This window comes from Ambystoma mexicanum, chromosome 4q, assembly GCF_040938575.1.
Source record: "Ambystoma mexicanum isolate Mex_15411 chromosome 4q, UKY_AmexF1_1, whole genome shotgun sequence".
NCBI classification, from domain to species: Eukaryota; Metazoa; Chordata; class Amphibia; order Caudata; family Ambystomatidae; genus Ambystoma; species Ambystoma mexicanum.
This window is the reverse complement of record NC_090928.1, coordinates 233417004-233443322: the sequence shown is the minus strand read 5'-3', so window position 1 is coordinate 233443322 and position 26319 is coordinate 233417004. Positions and strand designations below refer to the sequence as shown.

Here is a 26319-nt window from a genome sequence, read left to right as displayed (position 1 = left end):
GCCAATTGACTCGAGAAGAAACAGGTCTTTCAAATTGGAATCTATCCTGGACAAAACTACTAATCTGATTCTGAATTGCGGAACAATTGTTCAGATTCTGCATAGTTTTCCAAATTTGCAACGGTTAAGGCCCGAAGATATAAAAATTGTTGAATTCGGAATAAAACATAGAACTGATTCCATTTTCCTGCATATTCCATCACAATTGGTCCGTTCTATGCTGGTAAACGAGATAGAAAACCTCTGAATCTTGGGATTTGGCTTAACTTCGATTAAACAACCAAGACTCTGTACACCAAATAGGGAAGGAGAAATATAGAGAGAACGTGGCCAGTCTCCAACTATCGAGGAGGAGCGTGACCCGCCAAGTGGGGGGAAAACTGAGCCTTCAATAGCTTTAAAACCACAGCCGTATGTTGACCCTTTGAATGTCGGAAGAAAACCGTCCGCCCCCGCCCTGATATTAAGATTACTGTGATTCAAGAGACCTTGCCTCTAGACGGCCCCGAGGCAGGGCAGCATGTTGTAAAAGACCTCAACGAATCACCGGGTGGTGACTGGTCATGGATTCAGGAAGCACTTTGTAAGAAGAAACCATAGCCACCCAGTTTAGGACTCCTCCCTGGCAAAGGATCTCGGATTAAACCATTGTGGGAAAGGGAACACACCCATGATATTGCTAAAACCAAAGAGACGCCTCTAAGGTTGGCATCCTGGAATACCAGAGGTTTCCATCATCTCACTGTTCCTGGTGATGTAAACCTGAATGATTACGACATACTCTGCCTACAAGAGACTTGGCTGATTGACCGCCCGAGTCTGGACGGATATGATGTGATAACAGCAGACGCCCCTATTCAGGTCTCTTGTTAGCCATTTGTACAGGTGTGGGGCTACACATCACCAAAACAATTTTCTCAGACTTGTCCTGTTTGGCGACCGCCGTGGAATGGCAACCAACGACCACCTCTTATAAAATTTGCAGTACTGGTAACCTGCTATTAGTTATATGCTACTGGAACCCGTCTGCTATCTCAGACGACAAATTCATTGACTTGGTCACAGCAACTTTGGATAAAGCCTTGGTGGAAAATGAGATAGATTCCATCATAATTTGTGGGGATTTAAACATAGTGCTGGAATCCCCAACAAAAGGATCAAATATCCCAAAATCTTCCAAAAGGGTGCCTCAAGAGGCCGCAAATGGTTCAGTTGTGCAAAAGCAAGGGGCTTATTCCAAGTTAAGAAGATTAAAAACACAAAGGAAGGCCCGGATTATATAAACATCCCTACATGGGAAAGGGACTCTCAATTTGGGGACTTGGATTATATCTTCGTTTCGCCGGACATTCATCAACTAACCTCAGGTGTTACCATCAGAAGGACACTTGATAGCGATCATAACATCGTGGAACTATTGCTCCCCCAGATCAGTACGGCCTGGCTCGCTACTATGCCGGCGAGTGTACAATCTAATAACGTCGGAAATAGGCTTCGCTTAACCCCCGATGACATAACAGCAATTACTAAAAAGTATTATGAAGAACAAAATACTGCTATGGCTCCTCTAAAAAACTTGGAGTATAGACCGCTCTTGCTTCCGTTTAGCTGCGGCTCCCTCAGTAACAAGACCACCACCACGCGACGCCATACTTTGATCTAGTAGTACATGAGAAAAAAGGGCTATGAGGCGCATTAAACGGAGAGGCCGCAAAATCATCCAATATGGAGTTTAAACTCAATGCAGTGCTCTTCATCAAAGCCTATAAAGCATGGATAAAACAACACAAATACATGTTACTACAACAAGACGCAGAACAAATGCTGAGAATGCTCAGCAACAAAAAATCACAAGAATTCTGGGCGCTGGTTAAAGGTGCCGGAAAGACAAAATCAGAGGACACATCGAACAGTGTGAATGAGAGAGCTTGGACATTTCACTTTGCGTCCTTGTTTGACAACCCATAGCAGCATAGTAGATCTGGAGAACTACAGGAAACAACTGCTATTTGGACCTTTTGATTATGGTCCATCTGAAATTATGGAGAAAATAAAAAAGCTTGCCAGCTCAAGGGCACCCGGCCCGGACGGATTGACAAATGCAATCCTAAAAGAACACCCAAAGGAATGGTGAGCCTTCATCCACGCTATTTTCTGTGACATTTCGAAAGTAAAAACAGTCCCAGCTTCTTGGAAGCTAGCAGTGATGGTCCCTATTTTTAAAAAAGGGGACAAATCTGACCCAAAGAATTTTAGACCTATAGTGTTACTGGATGTAATAGGTAACATTTTTGGAACTTTGCTTTTGGAAAAATTTGTGGCCTGGACAACTAGCATCAACGCAATCAATCCTTTTCAGACGGATTCGTCAAAACCATGGGAAAACACAAGGCGCATTAAAAAAAAAAGTGACCTCTTCATAGCGTTTGTGGACCTTGTCCAAGCCTTCGACGGAGTTGATAGTCAACTCCTCTGGATGAAGTTAGGTCTAGGATGTCCAGAAACCATATTAGGCCCCTTAAAAGCTCGTCACACGGAGACCAAAATTCAGGTCCAGCTGAACCAAGGGGGGCTTTTGACATCACAAATCCCGACATATCGGGGGGTGAAACAGGGCTGCCCACTGGCACCGGCAGTCTACAACTTTTTCACTTCGGATATCCACCACTTTGAGCCAAATCTGAGATCATTTCCTCCCGTGATAGGTGGAGAGAAAATGACTTGTTTGGTCTATGCTGACGATCTTATTTTAATAGACCAAACTAGAATCGGCTTACAAAGACCGTTGGACAGCCTACAGAGATACACTGCATTGAAACACCTCGTAATTAACCAAGCGGAGACCAAAATCATGCAATTTAAACGAGGGACCCAGAAGACCGATCGTTTTACATGGCAAGTGGATTCGAACCCGATTGAAAAAGTGGTTACCTTTAAATACTTGGGCACTATCACAAACAGCTTAGTAGAGACCCCATTTCTAGAAGATCTGAAAACTAAACCTAAACAACTGGCGAGCCAAGTTAAAATCATGGTTGCAAAATTTGGACGATTCTCTTTGGCAGCAGCTATAACATAATATAAGGGGAAGATAGTCCCGTCCTTAACATACGGCTCCGATGGAATTTTGGGTATCCCAGCAGAGATCTGGGGGCGCTTGGAATCAATTATCTGGAAAAAGACATTAAACCTTCCTGACTCAGTCCAAATTGATGTCCTGCGCAGAGGACTATCATTGTCATCCCTCGAAGCAGTAGTGGACTGGAAAAGTCTATAGTTATACCAAAAAATGTTGTTAACCAGCTGTCCAAGGGTGTTGAACCTAATAATGAAAGAAATCAAGACTAATCTGAAAGCCTGTCAAATTGGGTGTGTCATTTAAAAAAACTCTTGGCAGACCTCTGCTGTTCGGAAGACGATCTAATTACAAACCCTATGCGGGTAAAAGAAAAACTGCTCCGTGCTGACTGGATCCGAACCCTGGACAAAGCTAGTGCCTCTAAATTGGTTGGAGACACCATATCCTGCTCGGAAGCGGAATGAGTTGATGCCGTACCTTCTTAAGTTTCCGGATCAGCGATTCAGGGACACGTTCTTGAGAATCCACCTTAACTTAATCCCAACCAATGAAATTCTGTCTATAAGAGGTACAAACTTATCTGGCTGTAGATTCTGCAAGGACGAGTCAGAAAACGAATCCATCAAACATGTGGTGATTAATTGCCCTGGTTTGGCTGCAGAGTGTGACCCATTTCTCTTTTTCGATCCTTACAAACACTGGACGATCACCAACGATAGATTGCATTCAAACTCCCCTGAAAATACCGGACCCACTTACCCCTGAGGAATTTCTAAAGAAACTGAATATATATAGAAAGAAACATGTTGGGCCGGGGTATTTGATGTTGTAGTAAAGACAGAAGTTTATATCACAGTGTTGTGTATTATGTAGAATATTTTGTTATTCCACTGTGATACTCTCTGATATATTGTTGGTATTGGAGTTTGTATTTTAGTACACTGTTTTATAGTAGTCTGTGAATTGTTATAATTGAAGGAAACAACAATTATAATTGAAAGAAACAATAGTGAATTGAATTTGAATGTTTGAGTATGAGTGAAGTGTGTTTGCAGTATGGTCTCTGGGAGAGGATGGTAATACAGTGTTGTATGAGACTGACTTTAAGTGTCTGATATATTTTTTAGAGGTGCTATTAGGTTGGCACGATGGATGATTTTTAGATATATATTATGACTTTGTATTGGTATATCTTTTTCTAAACATTTATTATTAAATAATAAAATTAAAATTTAAAAATGAGTTTAGTGAAGTAAATTGGATTGATTGACTTTATATATTTTGTTTTTAAATGATATATTTCTTGTGTTGTGTAAGTGTGTTCACTGGTCTAGAGCTTACCACACAGAGTACCCCGCTTTATGGTCTTTTGTTTGCCTTTATAAATTTAACGGTTCTCTCCAGGTTAGACCATATAGCTTGGATAGACCTGGTATTCTCTGTTACTTTAGTTTCTTGTTGCATTGATGAGTGGCATTTCCACGCCAGGGGTGATTGCAGTAGTCCACTTTCTTGGGAAAATCTACCTAGTAACATCAGACTTTAAAGGATCCACAGACTAGAAGTCTCCTGTGTGACGGGAACTGTGGGTCCGGGAACTAAATGATTTCCGGAAAACGAGGAAAGTGGGGGGGATCGTGGACTTTAATTTTAAATGTTTGTTTGTCTTTTTTGTAAAAATTGCTTTGCGATTAAATTCAAATAAAAAAAAAATAAAATAAAGGTGCTACAGTTCACCAAACGTAAGCAAGAGCACGTATTGTTGAAAGATCCAAGATGCAAAAATCAGCTCTGTAACCTCAATGATCTAATCAATTCAAAGCCCTACATAGGAAACCTAAAACAATGGTATAAGGATCGTGTTCATGCTCTATCTTCCCAATTAAAAAGGGGTGAACTGAAATATTATAAATTCACCCTGAAACCAGCGATCATATTCTAGAAGAGCAAAATTGTGCCTAGGTTACTCTATGGCATTGAAGTTTATCCTACCAGTGTGACAAATTGTTTATCAAATCTTGAGGCACTTATTTGAAGAAAAACATTAAGACTCCCTAACTCTCTGCCAATAGATGCCATAAGGTATGAAGTCGGCATTGTTTCATTGCAAGCAAGAGCAGAATGGAGAGCGTTATCGTTATTCTGGAAGATTTTATGTCCAATGGATGGATCATTGTTTGTAGATTTAACCAAAACCCTACAGGTTCAAGGTAGTACCTGGATCTGTACTATTTCAGAAAGATGTACTGTTAACTTACATGCCATTGATTTGGTGCACGATCCACAGAAGGTAAAAGCATTTTTGTATAATCAAGACAATGGACTCTATGCACTCTTACTCTTCACTGAATCACCTTTGTTCTGACTATAAGAGGTTGGGCATCTTGGCACCCTTTCTAAGTATCTATCCGGATAAACTAACAAGGGCCATTTTCCTACGTTTTGATGGAACATGCTGCTCACCAAACAAATTCCTGCCAGATATGGCATCCTATCTTTCTAACCGGTTACATGTCGAATTTGTAATGAATTAGATTCAAGTGACTCTCTCAGACACTGGGTAACTGAATGCATATCATTGGGGAGTGCTCAACTTCTTTGGTTTGAGAGATTTTTGTCTACAAGTTCCGCTATTGACAGAGCTATTTCTTTTTTTTTTTTAAATGTATTTATTTATTTTTTTGCCATTCCTGTTTGGCTGGGAGGACCACCTCAATTGTAATTAATGTAGTTAGTTTCATGAAAATCGCTGAACCTACATAATAATACTGTATAATGGTCCTTATGATGAAGAATTTTTATGAGTTTTGATGAATTTTATAATGGTCTTTAGGACGATGAATTTCTTTGATAATTAACTTTGATAATACATTTGGAAAATGAATTCTTGACTTGTATGAATTCCTTTGGAAGATGCCAATTTACCAAATTTTACTCATGTATTGATTCACTCATTTTATTCATGGTTTTAAGATTTTATGATGGTACTTCTGTATTCACATGAATTTCATTTTGAACGTATAATATGTACGTCATGCATTATTATTAAAGGTTGAATGTTTTAACCAGATAATAAAAAAATATACACTTTCTTTCTGGATTTGAAATGGCCTGCCACATTTAGACATCCTTGTTCAGTTTGATATTTAAGCAATATGACCCGAGCGGCGGGGGCATTACCGATTTAGGTAATGCCCCGGGGCCTATAGGTATAGGCCCCAAGCGAAGCTCGTCGGTAATGCCCCCGCCGCTCAGGTCATATTGCTATTAGTGCCCCGGCCCGCATTATGTGTGTGACCGGGGCACTAAAAGAATTTTTTTCTGTCCCGAAACGCTATGACGTTTCGGGACAGGAAAAAAAAAAGAAACAACCATGAAAATGGCCGCCATGGAAAGGGAAAACTGAGTCCGTTTTCCCTTTCCATGGTGGCCATCGGGAGCGGACGCGCTGGGAGCACAAGTGTTCCCAGCGCGTCCGCTCCCGAAAAAGGATCAAAAAGAAGGTATGTGGGGTTGGGAGGGTGAGAGTGGGACGGGGACGGGGGAAGAGGGGGAAAAAAAAATGTACCTGCGTCCCCGGCGGGGGACGAGGGAAGCCCCCAGCCATGTGGAGGCGCAGGGCGAGGATGGCCCCGCTCTGAGTCTCCACACGGCTGAAGGCTTCCCTTTTCCCCCGCCCGGGACGCAGTAACAAGAAGGTAAGTTGGTGGGGCGGGTGGGAGCTACGGAAGGGAATAAAAAAAAAAAAACATACGCGAGTCCCTGGCGGGGGGCGAAGGCAGCCTCTCAGCCGCGTGGAGGCTCGGAGCGGGGATGGCTGAGGGGCTGCCACGCCCCCTGCCGGGGACAAAGGCCGTGGAATCCCGACGCAGGGATTCCCGGCCTGGTAACAACTCGGCGAGGGCCAATCGGAATGGCTCTTCCATTCTGATGCGCCTTCGCCGGGTCCTAATTGAAAATATAACTCCATGCAGAACAGTTATATAGTCTTTCCCGGTCTTCAAATAGTGTTGTGCTTAGGAGAGCCGGAGGTTTGAGGGGGAATATATTGCATGATGGTGGCCATTTTTGCCAATCTGTGCAAGGACAGAACCCAAGCCATGCAAGCATACATCCAAAATGATTTCAGTCGCTCTTTGCATGCCGAAATATGCCACGGTCAAGTCGCTGAAGATCATATCTTCAGTGGCTTGTAATGCTGCCCTTTCCATTTCAGGTTTGACCTCATTAGGCTGTTCAGTAGTTCGTTTATTGTGATTGGCCTAGAAATAAAAGGGCCACAACCATTCGCAATGACGATGAGCCTTTTTTTCATGTTGACACTTTTTGAGGCGAGGATTCAGACTTGATATCCTCCCCTTCTTCTGAGTCCGATTTCACAACTTCTGGCATCAAAGACCAACCCAAAATTTCATGGTGGTCTTAAAGTATTTGTACTTCTATTTGACAGGGTGTGCCTATTGTTTTTGATTTTTGGAAAGACAGCACATTGTCTGTGGCGATGTTAGTCTTCAGGATGTTGTCTTCGATTTGAGCACACCCTCCATGCCTTTTTAATTGCATTCCTGAGGGTGTTCTGAAATAGTTCACAGGAGAAAACATTACAAAATGGAGTCTCATGTAACATTGCAGACCACTGTGGGTGAAGAATGTTGTGGTCAGCAAGAGTTTGCCCAGATTGAGCTGAGGTCAAGCTTGGGCCCAACCCCAATGGTTACAATGTCGTTGATGGTTGGCATTATGATACATTCTCTTTTAATATTTTTTTTCAGTAGCCTTATTTTGACACGGATCCATTTGTTCTCGTTGCTTGTACTAACAAGCAAACATTTATGTCAAAAAAAGGTAGCAGGCGCTGGACTCCCTGCTCACTGTGCTTAGAGGGGCACAGCTTCACCTCACTGATGATGCCCAACAAGGCTGAAACACGTGTATGGGGTTGCTGGTGGTACTCTTGTTCAGAGAGGAATTGCCATAGCATTTCGGTGCTGGACTGCCCATGTGGGCGGGACAAAGACTGATATGCAAATGGATATTTCCCATCTGTGAAAGGTACAGTGAGCAAAATGTGTGTGCTGCAAACTCTCGCCTCAGAACAGGTTATCATGCCTTGTTCTTTCTGGAGAGAAGCGCCTGCTACCTTTTTTTTGAAAGAAGCAAACATTTATGACTGTCACATGAAATGGGGTCTGATGCTTTTTTTCGTTTAGCCACAGTGCTCCAATTGTGTTGAACCCCACTATGCACTGTGTTTGCCACTGTGTTAAACTGTGCTGCGCCCCCGGTTGGCCAATGTGTTGAATTCCGCTATAGTCTGAAGTGGCCACCGCTGCTGAGCCTACGGAAACTATTTGAGCAAGGCCATTGCCAAATCTGAGTGAATTTGCCCAACACATAGACTGGTGAACTCATGTCAATCATACAATATAATCATTGCTGAAACCAGGTGAAATACCGGAGCATAGCCACCATCGAACCCATATTGAATTCCTACAACACAGCCACTATTGTGAACTTTATAATATAGCAACTGTTAAATCAAGGCTAACTCTTACAATATAGTCGCTATTGAAGCTAGGGGAAGTATTGGAAAATAACCATTGACTGCAAATGAATGTGACACTAGAACCAGTGTCTGAACCCATGTGAATTTCAAAACAATTCCAGCGGTTGAGTCAGGGTGAATATTGGAGTATGGCCACTGCTGAATCTAGGTCAACTTTTACAGCATGGCCACTGGTGAATCTAGGTGAAATATTTGAGTATAGACCTCTCTGAATCCAGACAAATTCTCAGGGTATAGCTGTTAGTGAACCCATGTAAATTACAAAATAGCCATTGTTAAACCTATGCAAATTATTGGGGTATAGCCACTGTTGAGCCTAGTATAATTACTAGATTATAGCCACGCTGAACCTGGGAGAGCCACTCGAGTTCAACCACTGTAGAACGTATCTGAAGTTTATTATACTGCCACAGCTGAGGCGAAGAAAACTATAGGAGTATAGCCACAGAGAAACCCATGTGAATTCACATCACAACCACCACAGTATCTAGACTAACTATGGGAATGCAGCATAGGGTGAAGCCAGGAGAACCATTAGAGTATATCCACTGTTGTACCCGTTACTTCCAACTGGCTACAGTAAGGTACCACTGACTCTAGTAGCGGTGGGCTACACCACATTGAAGTGCATTTCCTCCCACAAATCAACTTGAATGCAAGATTGGCAACACCCAGCAACTGTCAAGAACTGGCCACCACAGGAAGGCCACCAGCTCTGTGAACCGAACACAGCTAAAAACTATGGGACCCCATGAGGAGGGACGGGCACACAGGACCAACAAGGGAAGAAATAACCACAGGTTACTAGAGGGAGGCTTTCACCATGGTGGAAGCCGATACAAGTGCAAACCTATCGGAACCCACTTACGGAGACAACCATACAGAACCCCACAAGGGAAGATCTAACAGGGCACCACCGGCCACCAAAAGGAAGAAGGGCCTCGCCATTGTGAAACGGATAAAAACACAACTACAAAACCACAGATCACAACAGGAAGGCCACCACATCTGTGGAACAAAACCACACATCCCACAAGGAGAGACAACCACGACTACAAAACTGATGCAACCACAACTACAAAAACGCAAATCACCTCAGGTGTTAAGGAAAGCGTCTCGTGCCCACGTGCTGGGTACCCGAACTTCCAGTGGATGGTCGTGGTGAAGTAGCCAGGCTGTCCGACTGATGGTTGCAGAATGTATGACGCGAGGAACCAGCACAACACCCACCCTGAATACAAACAGGGTCAGTGGTGAACCAGCTCCCAACGCCACGAATGCGCACTTCCCTGATTAGTGTGATGTCGGGACAGTGCAAGCACTGACAGGGAAGGCGGGTCTTGACTGGATAGAAGGTCCACAGCAGATGGTGCAGAGAAGGTGTCGTAGACTCAGAACTCCAAGGAAGGCGAGGCACTGAACCAACAGGCAAGAAGCAGGAGGCAAGGCACTGAACCAACAGGCAAGAGGCAGGAGGGAAGGGACTGAACCAACAGGCAAGAGGCAGGAGGGAAGGCACTGAACCAACAGCCAACAGGCAAGAGGCAGGAGGGACTAGGAACCCTGGGGCAGAACAAGGGAAAACGTTGTCAGGAAGGAAGGGAGCAGAAAGGAATGCGACCCAGGGAACCTACTGGCTAAAAGGGAATAGGGGCAAGAAAACCAAGAGGCAGACAAGGAAAGGAAACTACAGCTGGGAAGGACAAGAACAAAGGACTGGGAATACTGACAAGGTGCCACTCGAGAGTAACACGAGCGAGAACGCGATCAGGAAACAAACCGCGTTGAGACGCGGTTTGTTCAAACAAACTGGCCCTTTATATAGGGCAGGCAGCATCCGGGAGGCTTGGAGCGCAATCCGTGATATCCCCGGGTGCTGACGCGCCCAAAACGAGGCTTGGGAAGCAAGCTTGCAACCTCCCGAGCGCTCTGTGGACGGCGCATGCGCGGAGAGCGAAACACGGCCCTCCGCGTCTGCGCAAAGCACGCGTACGGGAAATTCCGGAGGCGGCTTGAGCCGTAGATGACCAAGGATCCCCCAACCTGTATCGGGGATAGATGCGCCAGGACGGGAATCGCCGGGACCTGTGGATGCGTCCTGCACCCCGGGTAAGTGGCATAACACTATGTCCCCTCCCAGAAAGGCCAGGGGCCCCAGGTTTCCAAGGAAAGCGGAGGTAGAAGTCGCGAACCAGACGGGGAGCGTGCACAAAACTGCAAGGTTCCCAAGTGCGATCACAGGCCGGGTAACCCTTCCAGTCCACCAAATACTGAAGCTCTCCCCGTCGTATGCGCGAATCACAAATCTCCTGCACTTCGAATTCGGGTACACCATGGACGGTAACAGAGGCAGGTCGGGAAAAAGAACGCTGGAAGGTGTCAACCACATAAGGTTTCAAAAGGGAGACATGGAAGACAGGATGAACCCGCCAGGACTGTGGCAACCGTAGGCGATATGCTACAGAGGACAAACGCTTAATAACCTTGAATGGGCCAAAATAACGGGGAGCCAGTTTGGTAGGTAGATTACGCACTGGCAGATTCTTGGAGGACAACCAGACTAAATCTCCCACATGGAAAAGTGGTTCGGGAGTGCGTCCTTTATCAGCCCGCTGCTTCATGCGCTCCTGTGCCTCAACAAGAGTTCTGCGTGCCAACGAGTGTTGGTTTTGGATGGTGACGACCAGACGATCAGCAGATGGAACTGTACTGGGTGGTACTGGATGAAAAGGCACCAATTTAGGGTGTTGACCAAAAGAACAGTAAAAAGGACTGAGTCCGGTAGCAGAATGTTTTGCATTATTATAGGAGGCTTCAGCAAGAACCAGATGTGTCTTCCAATTGGTCTGAGTGGCGTTAGCAAAACATCGAAGGTAGTGCTCCAAAGTTTGATTGGTTCTTTCCGTCTGACCGTTAGTGTGTGGATGATAACCTGAGCTCAGGGCTCTGTGGATGCCTAGATGACTACACAACTGACGCCAGAAAGAGGACAGAAACTGGGATCCACGATCAGATATGATCCTTTCCGGTAATCCATGTAATCTGTATATTTCCTGGAAGAACGCTAAAGCCATCTGGGATGCCGTGGGTATTCCGGGAAATGGAATAAAATGGGCAGTCTTAGTGAAACAGTCTACAACTACCATGATGCAGGTATATCCGTCAGATGGAGGAAGATCAACGATGAAATCTGTGGCTATGGTATGCCATGGGTAAGGTGGTATCTCAGTGGGATGAAGTAACCCCAATGGTCTTTTCCTTGGGATTTTGGTCTGGGTGCACACAGGACAACTCTTGACATACTGCTCAATTTCTTTGGCCCAACCTGGCCACCAGAATTGTCTGGATATTAATTCTTGGGTGGCCTTTATGCCACGATGTCCGCCGATTCGGGAATCATGGAACCCGCGAAGTACAAGAGTTCGAAGAAAGACTGAGGGTATGTATAACCTGTTCCGGTAAAACAGTAGCCCATTGTTTTCAGTGATCTGTGGTCGTTTGAAGAGGCTAGCCCGAACTGGATCTGTCATGGTATCCTGTGCAATCTTCTGGAGATGAGGCGAGAGCGTCAGCAGAAAATGCTTCGGAGAGATCAGGGGTTTGTCACTACAGTCGCCCTTAACTTCTCCTTCCAAAGAACGAGATAAGGCATCAGCCTTCAAGTTCTGAGCACAGGGAATGTAAGTAATATGGAAGTCGTAGTGAGAGAAAAAGAAGGCCCATCGAGCTTGGCGAGAGGTACGGCACTGAAGAGAACGTAAGTACTGTAAATTGCGATGGTCAGTACGGACTTCCACCGAATGCCGTCCCCCGAGGAGATGATGCCTCCATTCTTCGAATGCTGCTTTTATGGCCAATAACTCCTTCTCAATCACGGCATAGTTCCTTTCACTAGGAGTGAGTTTACGGGAGTAATACGCCACGGGATGTTCCATGTCAGTTTCGGGTTGCTTTTGCAGGAGAACAGCACCAACAGCGAAGTCGGAAGCGTCTGCTTCTACAATGTATGGTATTTCGTCATTGGGGTGACACAGAATGGGTGCTGTGCTGAAGGCTTTTTTCAAGATGTCAAAGGCCAATGTGGCCTGCGAATCCCAGAGGAAAGGTACCTTGCTGCTGGTTAGTCCAGTTAAAGGAGTCGTTAGCTGTGAAAAATGAGGTATGAAGTGCCGATAAAAATTGGCAAATCCTAAAAACCGTTGCAGGGACTTCAGATCACGAGGTTGATTCCAATTCTGAATGGCTTGTACCTTTGCGGGATCCATGAAAATGCCTGATCCGCTGATCACATAGCCCAAAAACTCCATGCTTTCCTTGTGAAAAGAGCACTTCTCAGCTTTTGCGTACAGTTGATTCTGGGATAGCCGTCGAAGTACCTCTCGGACGTGTTTCACATGTTGTTCCTGGGTAACAGAAAAAATGAGGATATCATCCAGATACACCCAGACGGAGAGGCCGATCAAGTCGCTAAAAAGGTAGTCCATAAAGCGCTGAAAGACGGCCGGGGCATTACACAAACCGAATGGCATTACCCGATATTCGTAATGTCCGAATGGGGTTTTGAAGGCCGTCTTCCATTCATCGCCTTCCTTTATCCGGATCAGATGATAAGCACCACGGAGATCTAGCTTGGTGAAGACTTGAGCTGTTCGAAGGGATTCCATGATATTCCGGATCAAGGGCAGTGGATATCTGTCCTTTTGCGTGATGTCGTTCAATTGTCGATAGTCTATACAAGGACGTAGTGTACCTTCCTTCTTCTTCACAAAGAATAAAGGAAATCCAGCAGGGGATTTTGAGGTTGTTATGTATCCCTTCTTGGTGCAGTCATCCAAGTATTCCTGTAAGGCCTTTTTCTCGGTTAAAGACAAGGCATACACCTTCCCGTGAGGTATCGCAGAACCTGGTATCAAATCAATGGAACAATCGAATGGTCTGTGAGGAGGTAGAGGAATATTCCCCTGGTTCGGAGAAGACCTTCCGAAATTCGTCGTACACTTGAGGTATTGGGAACAGTGAACAAAGACCAGGTGAATTATTGCTTCTAGTAAGAGGCGTAGAGATGACGATGTTCTGAGGCCTGCCAGGCAAGCAACAATTCCGAAGGCAATGAGCGGAAGCAAAAACCAAAGTACGTGCTTCCCAATCGATAGTGGGATTGTGGCATTGCAGCCACGGTAAACCCAGAACTATTGCATACGAAGGTGATTTGATAACGTCCAGAGCGATTCTTTCACCATGTTCATTGATCTGGATGAATAGACCCATGGTGTGTTGACGTATTGGCCCCGAGGATAAAGGAGTCCCATCAATCACCTCCACAGACAGAACATTCTTCCGGGAAAACAAAGGTATACCATGCCTTGCTGCGAAACTTTCGTCGATGTAATTGCCAGATGCTCCACAGTCCAATAAGCCAAGAGCCTTCACCTCTTTGCCTAACCATCTCAATTTGATTTCCAAAACTAACAAAACAGCGGGTTGCATGGGCTGAAACAGAGAGCAAGGACCGGAAAGGACTGAAAGTGAAGTGAGACCTGTCGTTGCCTTTCTTATAGACGACAGGTCACCTAGTTTTCCGACTTCCTTTGAGGACGTAAAGGACAGGTACCCAAGTAATGTCCGGCGGCTCCGCAGTACAAACATAACCTTTGACTTCTTCGGCGTTTCTTCTCTGCTTCTGATAACGGACCCCTCACAGCACCCAACTGCATGGGTTCTGGACTGGAGTCCGAAGACCCAGGAATTCCAGTAGACGTGTTTGTGGGTCTGGAAAACAGCCTCTCAGCTCGACGTCTTTCTCCTCTTCGTTCTGCCAGTCTGTGATCAATCCGCAAGACTTGTTCCACTAGTTGCTGAAAGGTGTCGGGCTCTGGAATGTGTAATAATTCGTCCTTATATTCCTCTCTCAATCCCCGACGAAACAGAGTCTTTTGAGTTACTTCTGGCCACTGGGAATCGGTGGCCAATTGTCGGAAGCGACCAATATAGGCTATTATGTCCATGGCTCCTTGCTTAAGGTCCATCAATTGATTCTGTGCTGCAGAAGCCAAATTGGGTGATTGAAAAACCTCTAGAAATGCCTTTTCGAATGCTGCAAAGTCGTTGAGAATGGGGCTATTGGCAGCCACCAAAGGCGCTGCCCAAGCAAGCGCGTTCCCAGTCAAATTACCCAGAATATATCCAATCTTGGCCTTGTCTGAGTTAAAATAGGAAGACCTGAAGAGGAAATGTATTCTACAATGATTACAAAACTCGACCACACGTCTTGAATCTCCATCGAATTTGATAGGTGCGGTATGAGCCATAGCACCTTCACCCTGAGGTGTAGCCCCGGTACCTTGTGCCACCAACTGTCTTAGACCAATGTTCTCCTGGTGTAGTGCTGACATCTCGGCTCGAAGGGCCCGCATCTCATCCCGAAGTTCCTGGGCTTCATCCATCTCGGGATCAGAAGGTAGGCGTCTCAATCTGTTAAGGAAAGCGTCTCGCTGGGTACCTGAACTTCCAGTGGATGGTCGTGGTGAAGTAGCCAGGCTGTCTGACTGATGGTTGCAGAATGTATGACGCGAGGAACCAGCACAACACCCACCCTGAATACAAACGGGGTCAGTGGTGAACCAGCTCCCAACGCCACGGATGCGCACTTCCCTGATTAGTGTGACGTCGGGACAGAGCAAGCACTGACAGGGAAGGCGGGTCTTGACTGGATAGAAGGTCCACAGCAGATGGTGCAGAGAAGGTGTCGTAGACTCAGAACTCCAAGGAAGGCGAGGCACTGAACTAACAGGCAAGAGGCAGGAGGCAAGGCACTGAACTAACAGGCAAGAGGCAGGAGGGAAGGCATTGAACCAACAGGCAAGAGGCAGGAGGGAAGGCACTGAACCAACAGGCAAGAGGCAGGAGGGACTAGGAACCCTGGGGCAGAACAAGGGAAAACGTTGTCAGGAAGGAAGGGAGCAGAAAGGAATGAGACCCAGGGAACCTACTGGCTAAAAGGGAATAGGGGCAAGAAAACCAAGAGGCAGACAAGGAAAGGAAACTACAGCTGGGAAGGACAAGAACAAAGGACTGGGAATACTGACAAGGTGCCACTCGAGAGTAACACGAGCGAGAACGCGATCAGGAAACAAACCGCGTTGAGACGCGGTTTGTTCAAACAAACTGGCCCTTTATATAGGGCAGGCAGCATCCGTGATATCCCCGGGTGCTGACGCGCCCAAAACGAGGCTTGGGAAGCAAGCTTGCAACCTCCCGAGCGCTCTGTGGACGGCGCATGCGCGGAGAGCGAAACACGGCCCTCCGCGTCTGCGCAAAGCACGCGTACTGGAAATTACGGAGGCGGCTTGAGCCGTAGTTGACCAAGGATCCCCCAACCTGTATCAGGGATAGATGCGCCAGGACAGGAATCGCCGGGACCTGTGGATGCGTCCTGCACCCCGGGTAAGTGGCATAACATCAGGAAGGCCACCACCTCTGTGAACTGGACACAAAAAACATAGGACCCCACAAAGTGAGGCAGCCACACAGGACCCCACATAGGAAGAGCTAATCACAGGACACCACTGGCAACCACAGGGAACCACCGGGAGGCATTTGCGACAGTTGAACCAAATACTAATACAAGAGACCAAAAAGGGAGACAGCCACACAGGAACCAACAAGGGAAAATGAAACTACAAGTCACCAGAGGGAGACTTTCGCCACTGTGAACACAACACAACTACAGCTTGGCAACCACAGGGAACCACCGGGAGGCACTTGCGACAGTTGAACCAAATACCAATACAAGAGACCAAAAAGGGAGACAGCCACACAGGAACCAACAAGGGAAAATGAAACTACAAGTCACCAGAGGGAGACTTTCGCCACTGTGAACACAACTACAGCTTCCCCACATGGGAAAATCAAACCAAAGGGTACCACAGGGACGTATTCACAACTGTGAACCTGATACAAATACAAGCACAACTTCAAAACTGCCAGAACCCACAAGGATCGACACCCCACAAGCGAAGATATAACCACAGGCCACAACAGATCACCACAGGGGTTTACTACACAAGGTATATCCCGGCGCGGATAATATTCCAGCCCGTGACAAGCCCCCCGCCCAGAACAGAATACAGTACAATATGCCATGCACCAGGAAAGACAGACAAACTAGGAACAACCAAAACTGAGCGAACAAATCTCAGAACACCATACCTAAAAATACATATACCAAGAGATCGAACCGCTCGCCCAACAGAAAAAAAGCCCATTCGCTGAAACAAAAACCAAAAAAGCTCTACCTAACACCCTACATGTCAACCCACCAACCACTCGGACTGCAAATGATGCCAAAGAACCTCAAGCACGTTAACAGGATAAAAGCACACCAAAGAGAAAGGCGTGAAACACAGAGAAACCATCTTCAAGGAAATGACACCACCACGCCATTCATCACCAAAAACTGGCGTGACCATAGGAAACCGTGACAGACGACCACGAAGAAGACATCAACCCAATCCAAAAAAGTTACTGAATTACTCAATGAAGAATCGGCCCCCACAGACCTGAACATGCAATCAACCAGTAATAATGAAAAACAACAACATGATCACCAAAAGACAGTCAAATTCCAAACAGTCCACACAAATCACAAAGATGCACTGCAACCTAATCCACGCTGGATCCATGTCCAAACACACAACAGAAATCTATGATCTGCTATGCGGCAGAGGGATAGACATCCTATTCATCACTGAAAACTGGCTAGCCCAAAACTACAAGGTCATAGTGCACGACTGCATACCCAACAACGTCAATCTCAAGCAAGCCAACAGACAAGAAAAAAGGGAGGAGGACTTACTTTTGCATACAAGGACCACCTAAAAATAACAGCCGTACCACTAAACATCACAAACTGCGAATCCCTCATACACCGAACATCAGAACCTCTAACCAATATAACATTTATACTCCTCTACAGGCTGCCAACCTATGAGCCTACATCTGTAGACACCTTTGTAGAAGCAGCCACCAACATGGCCATTAACCCCTTCAGTGCCAAGGGCGAGATATCTCGTCCTTGGAATTGCATGCGCAGTGCCAAGGATGAGATAGCTCGTCCTTTTTGGCACTGTGTTTTGAGCTATCCCTGCAAAGCAGGGATCGCTCAAAACTGTAATCCAACCCCCGGGCTATGTGAGGGGGAGGTCCCCCATCACTGCCAGGGTGCTGGATTACCTTCAGTTTCACATCGGCGTGCGTAAAGCACGTCGGCGTGAAACTGAAAGTAAAATCACTGCAGCAGCCATTTTCGGCTGCTGCAGTGAAGAAAGAAGGTGAGTGCCCTGGCTGTATTTCAAGCCGGAGATCGAGGCGGGTATCGTTGGAAATGGGAGATTCTCCCCTTTCCAACGATACCCATTGTGTGGCATTCCTGCTCACGGATCGGGCGCAGGGCGGGCGATCCGTGGGCAGCAATGTCACTGGATTAATAAAGATCTGTTTGTGACGCGGGGGGAGGGGGGGCTGCTTACTAGGTAATCGGCCCCCTTCCCCCATGGCCCCAAAGCATGAGGCCACAGCGCTGGAGACCCCTGGGGCAGATGATCACTGCCCCCACGGGTGAAAATGAAGAAAAAATATATAAAATAATCAAGGGAAGGGGGAGGTGGGAGAGGGTTTGGGGCCCGGGGGCCCACTAGACCACCACGGATATAGGAAAACGTGATGTTCTTGGAAAGGGGAGATTCTCCCCTTTCCAACGACACCATGTTTATGACGCATTGCTGGTCGCGGATCAGCGCAAAGCTCTCGATCCGTGACCAGTAACCCACTGGACCACAAGTGATACGTTTGTGATGTGGGGGGTTAGGGAGGCTGCTTACAGTAAGCAGCCCTCTTTCCCCCACCACCCCCCGGCTCCCAAAGCATGGGGGCACATATGTGCACAACCCCGGGGGCAGATGGCTGATCATCTGCCCCCAGGGAAGGGGGCACACAAAAAAAGAAAAGAAAAATAAATAGAACGGGGGTGGGGGTAGGGGGGCTGGGATTTTTTTACCCCCATGAAATGGTGGTGGCCCTCCCCCTCCCACACCAAGTGGAAAGGGTGCCACCCCTTGTAGCCCTCCCTAGGGGCAGATAACTGCTCCTAGGAAGGGGCATCTGACCCCAGGGAGGGCTGCATGAGATACCCCCCTCTTATCTGCCCCCAGGGAGGACTGAATGAATGCCCCCCTGCATTTGGTGTGGAGGGGTAGAGAGTCACCCTCCCGCCCCCCATTACATTAGAAAATTGCCTGGCGGTTTAGGGTGCCCCTCAGCCCACCTTATAGTGTAGTGTACCTTTTTACATTTTTTTCTTGGTTTACAAAACTTGCCTTGGCGCAGAGGGGCACATTTGTGTGCCAATCTGGCCCTGGGGTGCACAAACCTTACTGCCCCACCCACTGGGGGGCCTGTCCCACCATTTTTGGTGGCCCTCTCCCCTCCCACTCCAAATGGAGGGGGTGTACCTCACGCAGCCATTTGTAGGAGGCCCAGGGAGTCCTGCATGAGGTGCCCCAGCCACCCATTTGGGGTGAGGGGGGAGAGGGCCCCCAAAAATGGTGGGACAAGCCCCCCAGTGGGTGGGGCAGTAAGGGTTGGGCACTCTGGGGCCAGATTGGCGCACCAATGTGCCCCTCTGCGCCAAGGCAAGTTTTTCGTAAACAAAGAAAAAAATGGAAAATGGTGGAATGCATTTTAGGGGGGGCTGTAGGGCAACCCAAAGGGACGGGGAATTTTCTAATGGGATGGGGTGTTGACTTCCCCACGCCCCACCCGCAATGGAGTGGGTGCCATGTCATGCAGCCCTCCCTGGGACCAGATATCTGCTCCTAGGAAGGGACGCCTGAGGCCAGGGAGGAGTGCAGGACAGCCCTCCCCCCTTATCTGCCCCCAGGGAGGGCTACATTTTGGTGGTGTGACCGTAGGTAACACATGTTTTTTGTTTTGTTTACAGCTTTTTCTACCCGAGCAGCTGCAACGTTATGTGAGTACTGTTTTTTTTTGTTTTGTTTTTTTACATTTTTTTTATTATTCTATGGTTGAAGCCCATAGAACATTGTTTTTTCCCCACCAAATATCACTCTTTGTCGGGGATTGTGGCTAATAAAAACTGGGGCAATTTGCACATGGCAGACATCTGTGGATTCCCACGGGTGTCCTCTTTTGGGAAATGCATGGAGATCCCTGTTTCCCTTGCTGGCTTCGACACCCTACCCCCAAATCTGTAGGTTGCCCACATGAACAAAATGGGCAGTGGCGAAAGGCTTGGGGTTACCAGTGGGTTAGCCTTTTCCTTTTGCGCCCCCAGTAGGTGCACCCACGCATGTGAGGTACCGTTTTCATCGGGACACCTGTGGGAATGCGGGACGGTAGGCCATGCGTTGTTGGCACCGTGTTTTATCGATGGGTGAGCCGAGGGAAATGTGCGGAAAATGCATTTTTTTTTCCCACATTTCGGACTTTGCGGGGGTGTCTGGGTAATAAATTCTGGGCCGATTTGCGCAAATCATACCTCTGCGGATTTCCACGGGTGTCCTCTTTTCGGAAATGCATGGGGTTCCCTGTTTTCCTTGGTGGCTTGGACATCCGAGGCCCATATCTGTATGATGTGCCCGTCTGCAGAGTGAAATTCAGGAGTGAAAACAGACTTGGGGTTACTTGTGTTTTAGGCTTTCCCCTTGGCGCCCAGGTAGGTGCACCCACACATGTGAGGTACCGTTTTCATCAGGACACCTGTGGGATCGCAGGAAGGTATAACATTTGGTGTTTGTGTGGTTTTCATAACGTTTTGACCCATTTGCTGGTGCCCTTTGTCACACAACCCTTTCATTTCCCAAATGTGACCTACATTTAGTCGCTGCTTTAGGCACCATACACTTTTGTAACCTGCACAAGTCACCTACCATTGAAAAGGTCTGCATGTACGGTCTGCATATGCTCTTTCAAAAAATTTATGTTTGCCGTTCCTCACCACATTGGTTTTCCCGATTTACACATGCTAAGTGCGTCTGTTCAGGCCGTGAGCATAAAACTCCTGTGTACCATGGCTCAGTGTTTGGCTTGTGGTAATGCTTGTTTTGTAAAACACTACAAAAAATGTGTGCTTTCCTAACTGCAAGAGTCGGGGGGGAATGTAGCGGAGCTTTGCTTTTCTCAAAATTCCTAGAAGCCATTGCCGTACCTAGCCAACCATGTACAACACGTACCTTTTTTTTCGGTCATTTTCCCGCTCACCCCCCCCCCCCCAATCTACCCAATCTATGGAATTTTCCCCTACCTAGTTGGTGCCTGATGTACGCAAATCACCCCTTCCTAAACTTGGAATTTCGTCTACTTTTCTGAAATATATGCCTTTCTGTCCTCCAATTCGTCTTTCCTACCCTTTTCTTCCATTCCATCCATGCATGTCCAATTGGCAAAAATGGGCAAATGGCCTACCTCTCACAAAACAGCTGATAACCACATGAAAACATTTTTTTCGTTTCCACTCAACCTGTTCTTGAAAGCCAGGAAATTGGGGAATTCAGCACAGCAAACCATTTGTTCCTAGCTCTTACAAGGAAAAAACCACAGGCTTCTTTGTACATCATTTTATTGGCATTTTTTGAAAATACCCAACATTTTCGTCCTTTTTGCTTATTTTCTCTCACCCGCCTACAACAACCTAGGATTCTGGGTGGCGTTACGACCGCCTACATGTAGGAAAAAGTGAGCCAAATTTGGCCGAGATCTCATGTAACAAAACAGTTTGAAGGCATTGAATGGCCACATCACCAAAAAAGGCCCTGGCACTGGGGGGGAAATACCCATGGCACTTAAAGGGTTAAGCACGACCACCTGATCATTCCTGGAGACTTCAACATCTGGTTTGAAGAAGAGAACATCAACTCACGCAAAACACTAACCAATCAACTAGCGACAATGCATCTAAGACAAATGGTTAAATGAGCAACCCACACAGAAGGCCACACAATAGATGTAATCTTTGGCAACAAAAACCTGGTCACAACCGCACCCCCAAGGAAAATCCTGTGGAGCAACCACCTCATTATACCCTTCGTGATCCAGCTACCATCAAAGAAACCGGATCTGGTGGCGTTAGAGAGCCCGGCCAAGATGGCGGTCTCTCACTGCGCCCTTTGTGTCGGCTCCAAATTAATCCTGGAAATCGCGGCTTTCAGACAACCCGGTGTGCACAGCTGATGGGGGTGGAGTGTGCCACTCCTCGCCCCCACACCTCCCGTTCTGTGCAACTCCTGGCTCTGGTAGAAACCTGTGAGGCAGAGTACTGGCTGTGGCACCTGGCGAGTTGCTGGTGGTGTGGACCCCTGTGGCTGGCCCCCTTGGAGAGGGCCCTGGAGTGGTGAGCGATGTGTCCCATATGACTGCGGGGCAATCGCAGTGTGCGGGCAGCACCTTGCTTGCTTTGTGGAGGCGAGGCAGCCCTGAGAAGATCTCTGAGAGGAGGTGGTCGAGATGGTTTATAGTGACTATGTCGAATGTCACTTTTTCGAAAGTCATTTTGTCGAACCAAAAATGTGGGGGGAAAAAAGTCGAATGTTATCCCCCTTTTTTAAATATTTTTTAAAAATTTTATTTACTGTTTTTTTTTTTTACTAGCTAAACCCAAAATAAACTTATAACATAAAAAAAAATGCAATTGGTATAATTTTTTCGCCAATTTTGTTTTCAACGAAATGGCATTCGAAATGGTTTTTTCGACAATATGACCGGATCCCGGCGGAGACGGGAGAGGCAGAGAGCAGTGCGGCGGCAGCGCTTCGAGGGTGAGGTAGTCTGGAACCTGCTCCCGGGGCTGTGACAATCTGGGCCAGCTCTGCATGTCCAGGGCCCTCATATCTTTCGTGGCCTTTGCACCCCAGCAGATTGCGATCCTCCCCATGAGGGGGGCAGAGGCAGAGAAGGCCAGGGCTCCGTGTGGCAGAGCTAGTTTGGAGCCTGCTCCCAGGCCCGTGAATATCCAGATCTGCTCTTCTTGCCCCTGGCCTTACCTCTTGTGTGCCCCGGTGGACCCCTATTCTCTCTGTGACCCTGGTGAGGTGCTGGTGTGCACCCCCCCCTTTTTGGAGGTGGCTGGGGCTGGTCCCGGTGGTGCAGAGGCCGCTGTACTCGGTGGGGGGCGGCCTGGGTGCGCAGCCACCATACATCCTTCTGGCTGGCTCACGTTGAGAGAGGGCAACACTGAGCAACGTGGAACATTGTGGAGCCCTCCGGAAGGATACTGATCCCTGGGCCTGGAGGCGAGGGCTTCGGAGGAACGGGCTCCCCGCCAGCCATAGGGTGTCCCGTGCCCCTGCTTTATCCCAGGTGAGAGGTGCCACCCAGGGTGAACTGCTCCCAACATGGGGAAAACTGACAAAGGGCAGAGTAAGCAGACCTTCGAGGGGGGCAACTTCCAAGACGCCCAGAGCGTTGGGACCGTAGGGGGCGATGGCTTGGGGAGCCGCCCCAGGGCCGGAGCTAGCATCAGGGATATATTGCTGGACCTCAAAACGGGCATTGGTGGCCTGGACTCCAAACTCTATTTGCTCTCCTCCAAGGTCGACATGCTGCAACATCGACTGGATAAACATGGTGACCGCCTAGATGAAGTGGAACACAGAGTATCCAGCCTAGAGGATGGATCGACATCGCTGGCGGCTAGGGTGTCGACCCTCGAGGTGCAGCTCAGGTCAGTGGTGCTAAGAATGAGGACCTGGAGGTAAGCGCCTGTAGAAACAACATTTGCTTGGTTGGCATCGGAGCAAGTCAAGGGCAGACACCAAAAATATCGCCGTACATATGGTCGTCGGGAACGGCCATAGGCAATATTTTTGGTGGCGATAATATTGGGTGCGGGGGTGTCCCCCGCACTTACAAAAATGATGCGGGGGTGTCCCCTGCAGGGTCCATGTGTTATTTTCACCGCAAAAATATGGCGATATTTTTGCATCGTGATATTTTTGTGTCGAAAATATCGCATGGAACCGAATTTGCTGAATCTCTGTGCAGAGAGAGGTCTTTGGAAGGCTCAAGCTCTCTCTCTCCTTGTTTGTGGTTGAAAGGGCCCACCGCATTCCGGCTGCGCGACCGGTGCCTGGGGCATCCCTCCGCCCCCCATCAATGAGCAACTGAAACTCCTAGAGGAAATCCTAAAGGACTCTATAATGCAATTGGATTATGAGGTGTATCTGTTCAACAACTTCTGTTGAACTTGGCAGCATGTTGATGCCCACCATGGTCACAATCTGTGATGCAGTGTGAGCAATGCATGATCGTCAGCATATAAACACATGTTAGAGGAATGGGTCTGTTGCAAAAACACTTACATTTCTGCAGTTTCGGGTTGGGGCAGAAGCGATCTTTTGGAAATTGGATACTCATAACACGTTCACAGATTATTCCTTGTTGATCAGGGACACCCTTGGATCAAGGATGTGGACTTTGAATTTAGGTGGTTTTGTCTTTTATCTTGATTATGGGTGGATTACATCAGTCACTGGAGCACTGGGGAATTTTGGAGTACTCCCGCCTCATCTCTACCTTTTTGCCTGTGAGTGGAGCTTTTGGTTCTCAAAGTGTTTTCAAGGTTTGTGTAAGGGTGTTTGTATCTAAGCATTTCTGCTGAAAGAGGTGATGGGCAGGCTATGTCTTTCATTTTGATTCCCTGCTGAATGAGAGAGGGCAGTGTTGTTATCAAGTGAGGGGATTGAAAGCGGTTGCGTCTCCACCTCTGACTGGTTCCTGGGGTATGTTGCCTCTTGTACCTGGGGAACACGGGGAAGGTGATCCCATTGTAGTAAGTTGAGTTTGTACCTGCTGGTTGGGTTGGGTGGGGTGGGGGGGAGGGGGAGTACATCAGTGCTGTTCTCCCTTAGTCTGACTAAGTTTGGGGAGTCCTGACTCTTTTTTAACTGAGGTCCTCATGTTTCACAAGGCGGACCCGAAGAACTGTGAAGAATAGGTCACCCTGAGCTCCTAGGGATCCTGCTGGGCGAAGGCCCTCTGTTGACCAAGCCCAATGTGACATTTACCCGCAGCTGGGAATGAGGTAACACAGGCAAATGGGTGCTAAGGCCATGGCTCGGTTTTAGGGGAAGCAGGTGCTCTGGCAGCAGAGCAGGTAGAGTTCTCCACCCATGAACCCATCTTGGCAAATAAATCCGGTGTGAATGTTTGCTGTTCAAACTAATTTGAATTGTTGAATTTGCATTGTGCCACCTGCATAGAGATGACACAATGACAGATTCAGCAGTACTAGCCTGCAGTTTTACAGTAGAGTTGTGGGATGTGTGATGATGGTCATGCTACTGGGTTAGTACGGCATCCGTTCTGTCAGAATGATTGGTTCTGGCGTTTAGTTTGAGGCATACTGATTTTTATTTTTATTTTAACCATAGTAGCTTCCTTTCCTTCATGCTGCTTGCGTTGGATCACCTTAGCTAGCCCTGGCTGTCCCCGGATGTTTCAGTTCAACTTCCGTAATGTTGCAGGACCTGCAATTGCTATGCAGGATCATTTATGGATGGTTTCTGCTTTGGAGGACAGACAGTCGGGAGATGGGTTGTGAGGAGGGACACACAGATTTGGGATTTCTACCCCACCATTGACTGCTCAGGGCCATGGTGGCCATTGCCACCATCCTCTTTTCCCCTCCCTGCCAAAAATGCACCCTTCTTAGATCTCTCCTAGCTAGCTTCCTCCCAAAGTATCATCGAACTATGTCAATGTTATTTCTAAGCAGTCTTCTGAGAGTTAATGCCTTCCTTTTAGCTGTAAATGAGCTCCAGAAGGAATACATGTTTCATAACCAAGTGTGCCTTCAGCCACTTGATTTATTAGCAATATATGTGTCCATGGACTGGTTCCTATAAATATTAGGCATTAGTCCAACACTGCCATTATATGCCCAGGTACTTGTACGATATGCCAGCTGTTGCCATTTTATGGGCAGAGAGTACCATTATGGCAGTGCCTGGCAAATGCTCATGCTACGTCTAGAATAGGGCTAACGCTGTTGGATCGTGTCTGTTGTGAAGGCACGCAAGCGGGTCTGTACCTCTGGTGCTCTTCAGGGAGTCACGTACAGCCAAATTCTTAGGGCTCAGAATAGGTTGAAACTAGTGCAGAATTAACTACACAGCAAACTGAATTGTCTCTCTAATATAAAACAATATGGCTATAATGTAGCTATCTCTAAACATTTTGCTTGAAATTAAGATGAAGTGAGGATTATCGAATTGTGCAATTAAAAATGTAAGGTGTACTTCTAGTAAAGCCAAGTTTTACGGTTTGCACAGAAAGGGAATGAACAGAAAAAATCATTAACGTCTGCAATAAACAGTGGCCTGAAAGCACTACAGATCCATGGGTGCCTATAACCTGCATGCCTAAGAGCTCAGGATCATCCTGCAGTGATAGTTCATATGAACCCAATGAGGGCGCATGTTCATTCTCCCATGTTGACGGCTCCTATCCTGCCCATTAAGCGATGGCTGCTAGTGATTTCTATTTCTATGTGTTCACAATTTTTTTATAAGGAGCTTTAATATCCTGCTGTGTAGTTAGTAATATCGCACTTATTATTGTGAAACTTTGATTTGATATGATGAAGTGTATACATTTTGTATTT

The 26319-nt window shown here is 47.2% G+C and overlaps 1 protein-coding gene across 2 annotated transcripts in view; it reads left to right on the top strand.

The window, feature by feature from the left end:
- TRAF3IP2 (TRAF3 interacting protein 2) overlaps nucleotides 1-26319 on the top strand; it is a 436145-nt gene that overhangs the window by 63059 nt on the left and 346767 nt on the right. The window contains exon 1 of one of the 2 annotated variants that reach the window (XM_069607777.1): nucleotides 19647-19671. The exons of the other annotated variant lie outside the window; for it this stretch is intronic. The gene's annotated coding sequence lies outside the window, so the exon portion shown is untranslated. Of the gene's footprint in view, nucleotides 1-19646; nucleotides 19672-26319 lie in introns of those variants that run through there. 2 annotated transcript variants of the gene reach the window in all.